The sequence below is a fragment of the Anthonomus grandis genome, chromosome 7 (assembly GCF_022605725.1).
Source record: "Anthonomus grandis grandis chromosome 7, icAntGran1.3, whole genome shotgun sequence".
NCBI lineage: Eukaryota > Metazoa > Arthropoda > Insecta > Coleoptera > Curculionidae > Anthonomus > Anthonomus grandis.
Genome location: NC_065552.1, coordinates 10,924,272 through 10,935,934, shown reverse-complemented (window position 1 = coordinate 10,935,934; position 11,663 = coordinate 10,924,272). Strand labels below are relative to the sequence as shown.

At 31.3% G+C, this 11,663-nt stretch overlaps 2 long non-coding RNA genes across 3 annotated transcripts; both read left to right on the top strand.

Moving 5' to 3' along the window:
• The first annotated feature begins 606 nt into the window (after window positions 1–606).
• LOC126738230 (uncharacterized) lies at window positions 607–9,091 on the top strand. 2 transcript variants are annotated; one of them, XR_007661265.1, is made up of 4 exons: window positions 607–3,849; window positions 3,970–6,928; window positions 7,384–7,830; window positions 7,895–9,091. It is a non-coding gene; the product is annotated as an uncharacterized LOC126738230 (long non-coding RNA). The 2 variants fall into 2 exon arrangements; XR_007661264.1 differs by having other exon boundaries at window positions 607–6,928.
• Window positions 9,092–10,886: 1,795 nt separating this feature from the next.
• Window positions 10,887–11,396, top strand: LOC126738229 (uncharacterized). The gene is made up of 2 exons (XR_007661263.1): window positions 10,887–11,077; window positions 11,140–11,396. It is a non-coding gene; the product is annotated as an uncharacterized LOC126738229 (long non-coding RNA).
• The last annotated feature ends 267 nt before the right edge of the window (window positions 11,397–11,663 follow it).

The following is an 11,663-nucleotide window of genomic DNA, read 5'->3' as shown; positions in this document are numbered from 1 at the left end:
TTTATTTTTGTGCCACGGAGCATTTTTCTTGAATTTAGCACAGCACTACGCAAATTTTGATCTGTACGCTAAACAAGTACTACAAATGGTTAATTGGTCTACCAGCTGTCAGGTCTATTGAATTAATGCACCAGCAGGAAATGATTTGACTTTTATTTATAGGTTAGTTGCTTTTATTTTTCGACCTAAAATATTTCTTAAATTTAAAAAACGTTATAAAGTAAAAAAAAATGAATGTAGGTTACTTTGAAATAAGTCGACCGCCTTGTCTATCACTCATTTTAGTTTAATACCAGAGTTCCATTTGTTTTAGTAGACTTGATTTGGACTTTTTAAATTACTAATTTTACTTTCATGCGCCTCTATTCACTTTTCAAACTTAGTTTCCACTGATTTAGTAATAGCACTTACTCATTAGCCTAGCCTTTAGATCCCTACTAAAGTGTTTGTAAATGTCTCCTTAACAACACAAGCAATATCCTCCATTTTAAGTAGCATATAAACTTGAGAAATATAATCTTAGCAAAACACCACACTTACTTTAGGGTTAAATTATTATAAGTTTTATAGAATAATTATTATAGTGACGTATTAAGTCTGAAAGTTCACAATTTTGTCGGAACACATTACGCACAACAACAAAGAGTTAAAGTGCAATGTAGACGTTTCTATGCTACATATATGTTTCTGCAATATGAAAATTTCCCTATTAAATATAGTCTCAAATTTTCAAGCAGCACAAGAAAAAAGAAACTTGTTTGTCGTGGATAGCAATAAACAACACTTTATGTACAAAACAATGAAAGTCGCTATTTTATTTTGCATTAAAAGGAACGATTAGTGTGTAAACTTGTTTCGCGTCTACTTGAAAGTTTGATTAAGTTTCGGGAATGAAACCGTGTTTTCCGAAAACTAATGCTCAAAGGCGGGTTAAAATTTAACTTATCACTTTCGAGTTTCTCGACCAGACTTAACACGTGTACGCCATGACTAATCTGTTTTACTTCGGTTGTTTGCAACGGTAAATCCGTGTGCTGAGCATGTTATATACCTTCGGTAGGTGATTAGGGGATTGGGATATATTATTTCGACTATTATGATGTAGGCTGAGAGACCTACCTTATGGTGATTTAAAATTGATAATACGGCGTTTCATATTTAGTGTCCATCAACTTTTATTTTCTTTAGGAGCCATATTAGGTAATACAAAATATAAATAGTATCATACTGATTTCTTCTTTTAATATAGAGATATTATGAAAAAGACCCAAAATCTCTGATGTAACCTTTGGTTACACCATATATATATTTTGCTTTGCTGGGGCACACTGACTACCTTTTACGGTTTGGCTTGAGGAATTTATGGTTGGTCCCCTATATACCAAAGTTGTCCTGATAGGTTGTGGGTTTCAAAAGGGTGGTTCTGTGGGTGCCAAACACGGTTTAACTACTGAACGTACCCATCTATCAACACACCCCCGTGTTTAGGGACAGTGGAAGTAAATAAAATTTTCTTATAAAGAGAACATAGTTTATTAGTACCTAGTGATTCTTTTCCCTGTGGTTCTGGAACCTACTTGGTATTACTCGATTTGTCCCTTTTCTACTTCCTCCAGGTAAATCTAAGTTCGCTACAATGTACAGTTACAATGTTCAAATCAATCAGCTGATGTCCAATACATATCATACAGCATCAAAAATGAAAATATCAGGACAAAAAGCAGATATCAAAGTAGCATATAACAAATAGCAGCTGAATGAGCTGAAATAAAATGCACATTACATGGTGTTTTAAAATTAAAAAATGTCTGACATTACACAGTTAAAATTTAAAAAGAAATGAATCAAATTAAAAAAAAAACTAAACAAATTAATTTAATATAATATCTGTGGTACTCCCTCGCTTGTGGCTGACCCCTTCTTAAATTAAAAAAGAAGCTCAAAAATATGGGCTCACACAAAATATGGCTAAAGCTATGATCGTTCAGTTTTTCAGATCAGAAAGAAAGCCAAAAGTGATCTGTTTAACCCGAAATTCAAAAAATTACGGATTAAATAAGTGAAAACAAATTTAATAGATTCATTACAAAGATGAATAGTAATTATTGAATTTAAGGAGCAATATTGATACTGAAAATTTATAAAATAACTAAATAACTCCAGCGAGTCTACATTGTTATGTAAACAAAGCCTATTAAAAATACAGTTATTCCATCTGATCTGACTACCTGCCCTACCTGCAATCCGTCAATAAGGTCACAGGCAATGAGCACCCCTGACATAAAATATAAACTCATAGTGAAATTTTTAGATAGACATTCCCAAGCATGGACAATTTGCACTCTGTCAAGTTAAAGAGAGAAAAACTGAATAGAGTTACTTATAAAATTACAAAAAATATTGTTAACGAAAAGTATAAAATTATGGTGAATGGCATAAGATTCCAACTAAGTTCCTGTAAATAAAGGATAATAAAATATCTACAGAATTCTATAATCGTAAGGTAATATAATTCAGGTGATGTATAATACAAAATTAATATAAATGATAAATCAATTCTTATCTAATACCAAAAATACATAGTTATTTTACCAATGGCCACAGTATTATAGAAATAGAAGATCTTAAATAATATACGTAGATTGTTGCCTAAAAACATTGCTAAATAGCCAGTAGCTAATGCACATCTTAAATAGCCCATGAACCATGCACACACACTCTGAGCAAGAGAAGTGTACTATCGATTTCAAAGCTTCGCCATTTTATGAGTAAAATATCATATCGAGATTGTTTTATTATAAATTATGCTAAAATAGCATTGACGTGTTGCACATCATTGTTGGATATTGTCATTTATAAGATTTAGAGGAATTATAATTTTTAACTGTAGTGTCTTCATTTTTTTCACTTTTATATGAAAGCTGTTGTTGATTGCTGTTTGATTTAAGTATAAATGAATGTGTGGGATAAATGAAACTGTTTTGAATTATTAAGTATCTTAAGTATATTTACGGTTCATATAGGGAATGGTAATTAAGGTAATTAAAAAACTAGGAACGTAATAAGAGTTATGTGATCATATCTTAATAAGAAGTTGGAGAACTAGAAACCTAAAGGTTCTGGAGTTGTCTCATCAAAACCTTGGTTTAAATAAAGATTTTCTTCTATTTTAAAAATATTATATCTGAGGTCATTAGCTAGTGACTATTTATATTTGTCAATCTCCTGAAGATATACTTTATTTATATTATATTAATCTCAATACGGAAAATTCAATTAAATAAGTTAAGTCACTAGTCACTAGTATGATATGTTTATTTAAGGACCAAAATTAAGCAATTTTATTTTACGATAATATACTAATAATAAGGTTATTCTATAGAGATGGATATACGCTTAGAGGAACTATATATGACATATCTATGTATATATTACTAGTAGTATTGCGTAATTCTTGTAGTTACAAAATTTGGACTTTAATAATTGATTGTGTAATTCTTGCTGCAAGAATAAGCCTTAAAGTCTCTCGTTTATTGCCAAATGCGGTTAATTTTTGGTAGTGCACATTGTAATATGTCAGTGTCACAGTACAATATTTTAATTTTTAGGTAATCTTAATATTCCAATTTTAGTCAAAAATTAGAGAACATACAAATCAATAGTATTATTATGGCTAGTGTGCCTTTTTTTTTACAGAAACCTAATTACTAATTTTATGACTTTAACACGTTTTGCTTTTCTTTTTGATTTGAACCGTCGACCGATCTACTTGGCACAAGCCTATTTGTTTTTGGCAGCACAATTTTTTCGAGTTTTTTATTTAACTAGAAGAGATCAAACACAGGCAAGGTGAGTACCATTGTATTAAATCTATTTGTTTTTTAAGTTTAATTGATAATTTAAATTTTCAAATTTAATTAAGGAATAACAGATATTTTATCTTAAAATATAATTTACTTTTTCTTTCAGCTCATCGACAGTTTAAGCTTTTCAGCTGTTAGTTTTATTGGAGTTTACTTTTAAGAAGTTGCAAACCCAACTAGTTTTGGAAACTAGGAAAATTTCAAATAACACCTGACAGACAAGTACATGACCTTTAAATTGAAACCAAATCAGTTCCGAGAATAACAAAAACTCGACCCTAATAAATTACAATAGATATAGTAGTAGATATTTGCAATTTATTTCCTCACTCTTATGTAGCATTCTCGTTCATCTCATTGCCCACACCAACGCAACCTCGGCATAACCAAACGCATTACTTAATAATATTATCTTTTATACGCATTCTACTGGCTAATAGCTACGCCATAACATTACGACTTTTTGACGGGTATCCAGTTATCGTCTAAAATTAATTGTGCTCGATTATTAGTTTCATGAATGATATTATCTATGATTTCATCGGCAAAGAAACTTTAAAAACTTCTGCCTTCGTGATAAAACGTGAGATGCACTTAGTTTTGCTAGGCCTTTTAGCTAAGAAGGATCAATATTACTGCTTAGAACTTCTCTAAGTTCTCTCTCTTATGTGCGATCTTTTGCCAAAATATTTTTTCTTTGGTTAGAATCCTCGTATTTTCCTTCTTCGGTATCTGTTATAAAAAGATCTAAAAATAGATTTTGATAATGGACAGTGCAAAATTACTTGACGTTCCACATAATAGATAGTATTTACTTAACATAAAATTTAAATATGGAATGCCAAGCAGGGTCTTTGCGCCAAGCAGATAATTGAATTAAAAGTTAAAAATATTTCTGAATCTATAAGAGAAAAACACACATTGGGGTCAAAATTATCTCCAATTTTAAACCAATTGTCTTGTGATTTGCTTACTTTAAAGGATATACTGCGAATACGTGAATTGAATGCCCATGTATAGATTTTTATAAGAACATATAGATCCCTATGCGTCCCTTGTCAGCAAACCAATACCTGAGCTTTTTCGACGTCATTAACAGTCCGATTTTTCCCGCTAAAATAGTCTTCACTGAGCCTGTTACTACGATCCTCAAACCAATAATACTGTAATTTAGCAGCAAGAAATTTGTGGCATAACGTATCGAAGGCCTTACTTAAGTCCAGACAAACTAGTGTGGCAGAGTCACCATTATAGGCAGCAACCAACATATTATCGACTATACTTAACAGGTATAGTCGATGGACTGTGCTCTATATATAGCTCTAGCTAATATATAGCTCATTGTCCTTTATAAATTTAAAAGCCAACGGATCAAGAGTTTTTTAGAAATTTGACCCTACACAGGATAAGTAAATGATTCAACTGCTCAAGATTTACAATATTAACGCACAAAAGTTATTTTTCAAGATTTTTAAAATCTACCAGCTAAAACACATTCGTTAATAACATATCCTATATAGGGTATAATATATTCACCATACAATTCTATCATTTGCAGACTTATATTATATGTCGTTCAATATGGCGTCAGAATGATTTGAAGCAATTTCATGAAAGATGTCTTGTCGAATGAACAGCTTAGAAATTGGACTATGTTCCAACTTCCCTTTATGTATTTTCGTCGAAGGAGCATACTCAAATAACTCAACAATGCACATACCAGGTTACAATTCTTAAGAACGCCAAATTCTCTCGTCTTGATTTGACAATTGACACTGATGTAGGTTTTGCTACGCGAAAAAGAGATCTTATAGCCTGTCCAAGCGAGGGGTGGTTAAAACCAAAAGTAAATACCGCTTTATACAAGCGATATTTGGTATTTACCCAAGACGTCAAATGACTTCATGGGATTAACCGCCAGTAACCCTGCTTAGGAGGAAAGTTATAGCGGTTGATAGCTGACAAATAAAAAAAATCGAAAACGGAGTGTATAAACAAACAAAAACTACTATAATATTATATTCATTTGGCAAAATATACAAAAATGTATTATGCCAACCCACAAGTGGGTTTTGTTCAAACTCCATCCAAAAAAAATAATGAAGTTTTAAGAACAACGCCCGTACAGTGCTACAACTGAAAGAACCCTGGCGAAAAGAATGGGGCAAAAAAATATTTTCGCTTTTGCAACGTTGCCACTACTTCTCATAATTTATTATACTAATATGTCTTATATATTTATTATTACTTTTTTCTAACTTAAAATTACATATTTTATAACACTTCACCAAAACACGCAGTCTGTATTAAAAATTATACTTAATACTCGTACGTAATCTACATGATTTATGCAGCGAAGGCAAAAATCACCAGCATCATAATTCTTTCATTACACCAAAAAGTGTCTCAGCTGGCAACAGACCGCACAGATGATCTTGCAGGTGCTCAGTGGAGGCGGGCCCTGAGCGGCGACGTTTCGTATCTGTCTCCTGATTCGTCCAGCCATACACGTGACTTACAATGGTTGTTTGGCACGCGATACATTTTTATATTTTTTTACATACTATATTAGGTTTAAAGACTCCTTGTCTTGTTATCTTGCCATAGGCGCGCGTAGAGATTTTGGACGATTTTGCGATTTCGGCGTTTATTAATTTGCGATTATATTTAACTGTTATTTGTTGTTGTTGCTCTTGTTATTGTTCTTGTTATTTGCGTTTTTTTTCTATTATTGATTATTGTTTTTTTTTTGTTAATGACATTAGATATTTTATTTTCCTTGATTACGCATTTAGCGGAAAATAAAGTAAGTATAGATTAAGCTACCAAATACAATTTTTATAAGTAAAATTGTATATTTATTTCTAGAGTTTTAAAGTAATTTTTATTTTACTTTCAATTATTCATTATGGAAAGAAACCAATTCTTACATAAACAGGCATTAAGCGGTCAATCTAGGGAGATAATAGCAATTGCGATGAAGAAGCTCTAGCCAATGCATTTAAATTGCCTCTTAAAAGAAAGATTGATCGAGTTGCTCTGTATACTCTGTCTTTAAAGATAAGGTAAGTCAAATTCATAAAGAAGATATGAAACGACAGGCAGAACACCCAGATCAGATGCTTTCTTTCCCACCTAATAAGAAATATCGAATCTGTCTCTTTTTTGGGGGAGGGATTTTGACGACTTTCCAATTATAAGACGCACAATCAACAATTTTTATTTAGAGCTTAAGATGGTTCCCACTGTTAATAAATTACTTATTAAGTTACGAGAAATTACGAATTTCCCAAATATTCCTCAAAATTCGGTAATTATACTGGACAATGCACCCTACCACTCAGTTCAAGCAAACAAAGTACCAACCAAATCATCTATTAAAAAGGACATGGCAGAATGGCTCACCAAGAATGGCAATTTTTAAATTGCATAAATATTATATTTTTTTATATGTGCTGAAATTATATACGACTTTTTTTTGTAAATTAATTATTATTCATTTAAGGAATTTTATTTTAAGGAATTCAACACGACCCAGCTGCACGAAAATGGGAATTATTTAAAATAATTCAACGAAACAAGCCCCCCAGTGTTAAAAAAAACTATGTTGTGGACCGAATAATTCGGACCCGTGGGCATGTTGCTCTTCGCACACCTCCATACATGTGCGAATTAAATCCGATCAAATTGTGGTATTTAAATTATATTCGATCTCACAATACAACGGGTGATTTGGCAATGAAAAATTTGTTAGTCCAGGACGGAATTGAGTCTATAACTCCTTTACACTGGGCAAACTGTTGCAAACATGACATGGAGATTGAAAATAAATTCTGGGAGACTGATTAAATAATGAAGGAAGTCGAACAACTTATTATTACGAATGCTGGTGGTAACGATGATAGTGATGACTATTCTTCTGACAGCGACGAAGAAAGTGACAAAGAAAATTATATACAAGCCTTAGGTATTTATTTGCATTATTATTTATTTAATTTTTGTTTAATATATGATTTTATTTAATTTTTTAGAAAACGCCGACCAAGAACCGGGTTAAAACCTATTGCTAGTACATATGGGATGTGTGGTGGACAGAGTTAATCTTCATTGATCTGGCACACACATGTCAGGGTTCTAGATTGACTTGGCAAAACTAGAAAACTAGTAAAGAGTGACAAAAAGAGAACAGCTAATTTTTACTTTAAAAAATAAAATCCATAGGGAAAAAATGGCTAGTTCTTTTTTATATTATATTATATTAATGTTAATTGTTACAAGTCAGTGAATAGGCCAAATACTGCCTTAGCTATTCTCTTTTTATGACTGAAAATGGTAAAGGAAGCACAGTGAAATTTTACCTAAATTATTTAATTCGGATAAAAATTCAAATTTAAATTTATCAGCAAAAATTATTAATCCGAAACCAAATTCGTGACAAATTTACAAATATTAAATATTTTCAGGGGGTATGTTTTATTTAATTGACGTTATCGCGATTGGACTGTATGTTTTACCGCTCTTTCGAATGGAATCAGTCATTTTTACCTAAAACCAGACAAAAAAAAGCCTTTTTTTCGAAGCCTTTTTTCAAATCTGCCAAAAAGACACTATAAAACTTTATGGAATAAATCGACAAAATACGTCAACTGAGTAATTAATTGAAGTTTCCAAATGCACTATTAGTTCTTTGGTAAAAAGGTGAACTATTAATTTTGTTTACAATTTTAGGGCGTTGCTCTACTTATGGGCGATAGTGTACAATTGTATATGATATATCCTTTAATATAAATATAATTTTACTAGATACAATTTTTGATGAATGATTGAAAAAAATTTTGAATAAAGTATAAAATCTAATATTAAATATAAGAATAATTTAAAATATTAATTCTAAAATAAACTACATGTTGTGGATTGAGAGCATATCAGATTATTTAAGTAAAATTGTACAGTTTGTGCATCTGACTGACAAGTTAAAGAGCTGCCCGATTCCAGAAAATGCAAGCTTATTTCGTTTGTGGTCCAACGATTGAAACAATGAAAACCTTTTTTGACCACCAGTTTTGACCACTAGATTTTGTTGTGTTAACATGATCAATATATGCCTTTTTTGCAAGTAGCAAAATATCTGGATGGTTTTTTGATGGGCCTACATGTTTTTGTTCTTCGAAATTTGTTTGGCAATCCGAGCCCTGGAACTTAATATAATAATATTTACCACAGGTATACGGCAGAAGGAATGTCCTTAATCTCCTCTAGATCTTGTCGTTTAATATGTTGATTAAGTGGCCTATAAGTAACTACGAATCTAACGTAAATATCACAAATTTTTACTTTAAGCCATATTTACTCAACAACCTCATCCGATCTAGGAGAGCTAGGAACTAAGAACTGATTTACCATAAGACTTGCTTCGCTTTCCCCTTCTGTCTGGCTGCCTATTTAACCTTATTTCAGTAATTGAACAATGATAAATAAGCACATCACAAAGTCAATAAATTACTTATGCTAGTTAATTCTTATGATTTGTTACAAGCATTTTGCAAGACTTAAAAGCTTTCAATTCAAAGATTGTCTAAATCACTGGTAATTTGCCTTCGAGCAATAAGCAATCCTGACATAACAAAAGAAAGCCACACTGAAGAATGTTCTGCATATTATGCCAATTTAGAATAATGTAGACAGTTCTCCATATCAGCTATATAAATAGAAAAAACTAGTGGTTCCAATATAAACCTCTGAGGAACACCTGTAGTTAGTGTCTGAAATCCTTAATTACTCAAATACAATGATAATGACCTTCGAGATAAGATTTATTTTTATAAAATAGTATTTTTTGAAAACTCAGAGTAGTGTAACTTAGCTAATAGCAATTTATAGTCTATCATATCTAAGGCTTTATTAAACTTAATTTTTGATCCTGATATTATTAATCCTACTTAAAAGATAAAAAGGTTTACTTAAAAGAGTTGTGGTAGTGTTAAATAAAGGTCGAAAATCTGATTGACAATCTCTGGTGACTTTTAATTTATGAACAAACTCCGAAATTTCATTATAAACATGTTCTATATTAGCTGGAACTACTGGAAAATGCTGATTAATCTAATATCTTTAAAATCTTGAGGATATCCTCTGACATGCTTAAGTAGAAATTGATTTTTTATTAATTTAAAAAAAAATTCTCAAAACTAAATACCTAAATTTTTGGTTAAAAGGATAAAAAATATAGAGGATATTATTCGATATCTCAATTTAGATCTGATACCCCTTTTTAGTATAAACTCTAACTCAAGTCATAGCATCATTAGAAGGGGTAAATATTCAAACCAGCCCAACGTTTCATTTGCACAGTCCCGGGCAAGTGAACTTAATCAAATTGTATTTGCCAAGATGTTGAAACTCCTATATAACTTTTGAGTTTATGGCCTACTAAATGGCTGAAATTTATATCGGAAAACACGTAAGGGATTTAAATATATTTAAGTTGTGAGTATAATTAAAAAAAGGAGACGGTATGTTCCCTCCGAATATGTGAAATTATATTATTTCCCAAGAGACAAAGAGCAGGACCGGGTTACGAGGTATTTCCCATATAAAAAAGAAGTAAAACTGAAACTACCTCGAAATAAATTTCGCCATTTCGAAACAACACCATTACCTCAAGCCTGTGGGGAGATGTACCCTGTGAAAGATAACAATACGGAAAAGTAGAAATGTCGGTTTTTGTTTTGTAAAAAGGCTATACAGTTAGATTGGATCACCATATTAGCTTTGAAAAGTTCTGTTATTAAAATATTTTAGCTCTATTCTGTTGGGAAATAACCCAACAGCACCCTTTTTTGTCATTGGGATTTATTATTATTAAGCTTTTGTCTATAATTTTAAGGATATCATCGATCCTTAAAAGTTCCTAGAGATTATAAAGCAACTAATTTCAAATATAACGTTAATGAATAATAAAAATAATAAGTATAATTCATAAATTCGTATGAAGCTGTGAGCTCTTTTCTCACATCGCTTTGTCTATTTGATGAATGAGCAAACAAACAAATTAAATACTAAGTAAAGAAACTGACAAGATATCATACGGTTAACGTTTAGATGACAGTTGATCTTAATTGATGTCGCAGTCAAGTTAAGTGAGTGTCATCAAAATAGAGTATATAGAATAGAGTCTAGGCGGTCGTAGTGAGAAGAAGAAAATCCACTGATCCGTAAGCACTCTTGTACTCTGAACTAAGTTTAAACTTACTTTAGTGAATATAAACATTTGTAGATATGAGTGTCGAACTCGTCTAATGATGCAATAAGTTGAAATACATAATCCATTGTGATCATAGTATAAGCACTATTGTTACTAGTTATTGGTGAACTGAGTGGAGTTACCTGCTATGAGGCAAAAGTGAATATAAATAGGGTTAAGTTTAGTTTGAGTAAAAAGCAAATACTTACCATATTCTACTCCTGCTATATTGTAAAACTGTTTGATTCTCGTATCTTAACGGCTAATAAATCGGCATATTATGTATTGTACATGCTTATTTCATTTACTCCACATTTTATAGGTCACTGAACTAAGCGATAGTGGTCCTTCAATAAAAATAAAATACTTCAAAAATGTATAAAATAACTTATTTATTTTGACTAGTATGCTCCAGTGGCACATTAAGTAATTATGTCCTCTGGATATATTCCTTGCGATTGATCGCACGTGTATTTGACTATTCGTATTTATACTTTTAGCGTTAAACGGTATCCAAGCTAATTTTATTTTACTTCTACATATGTTTAAAATAATAG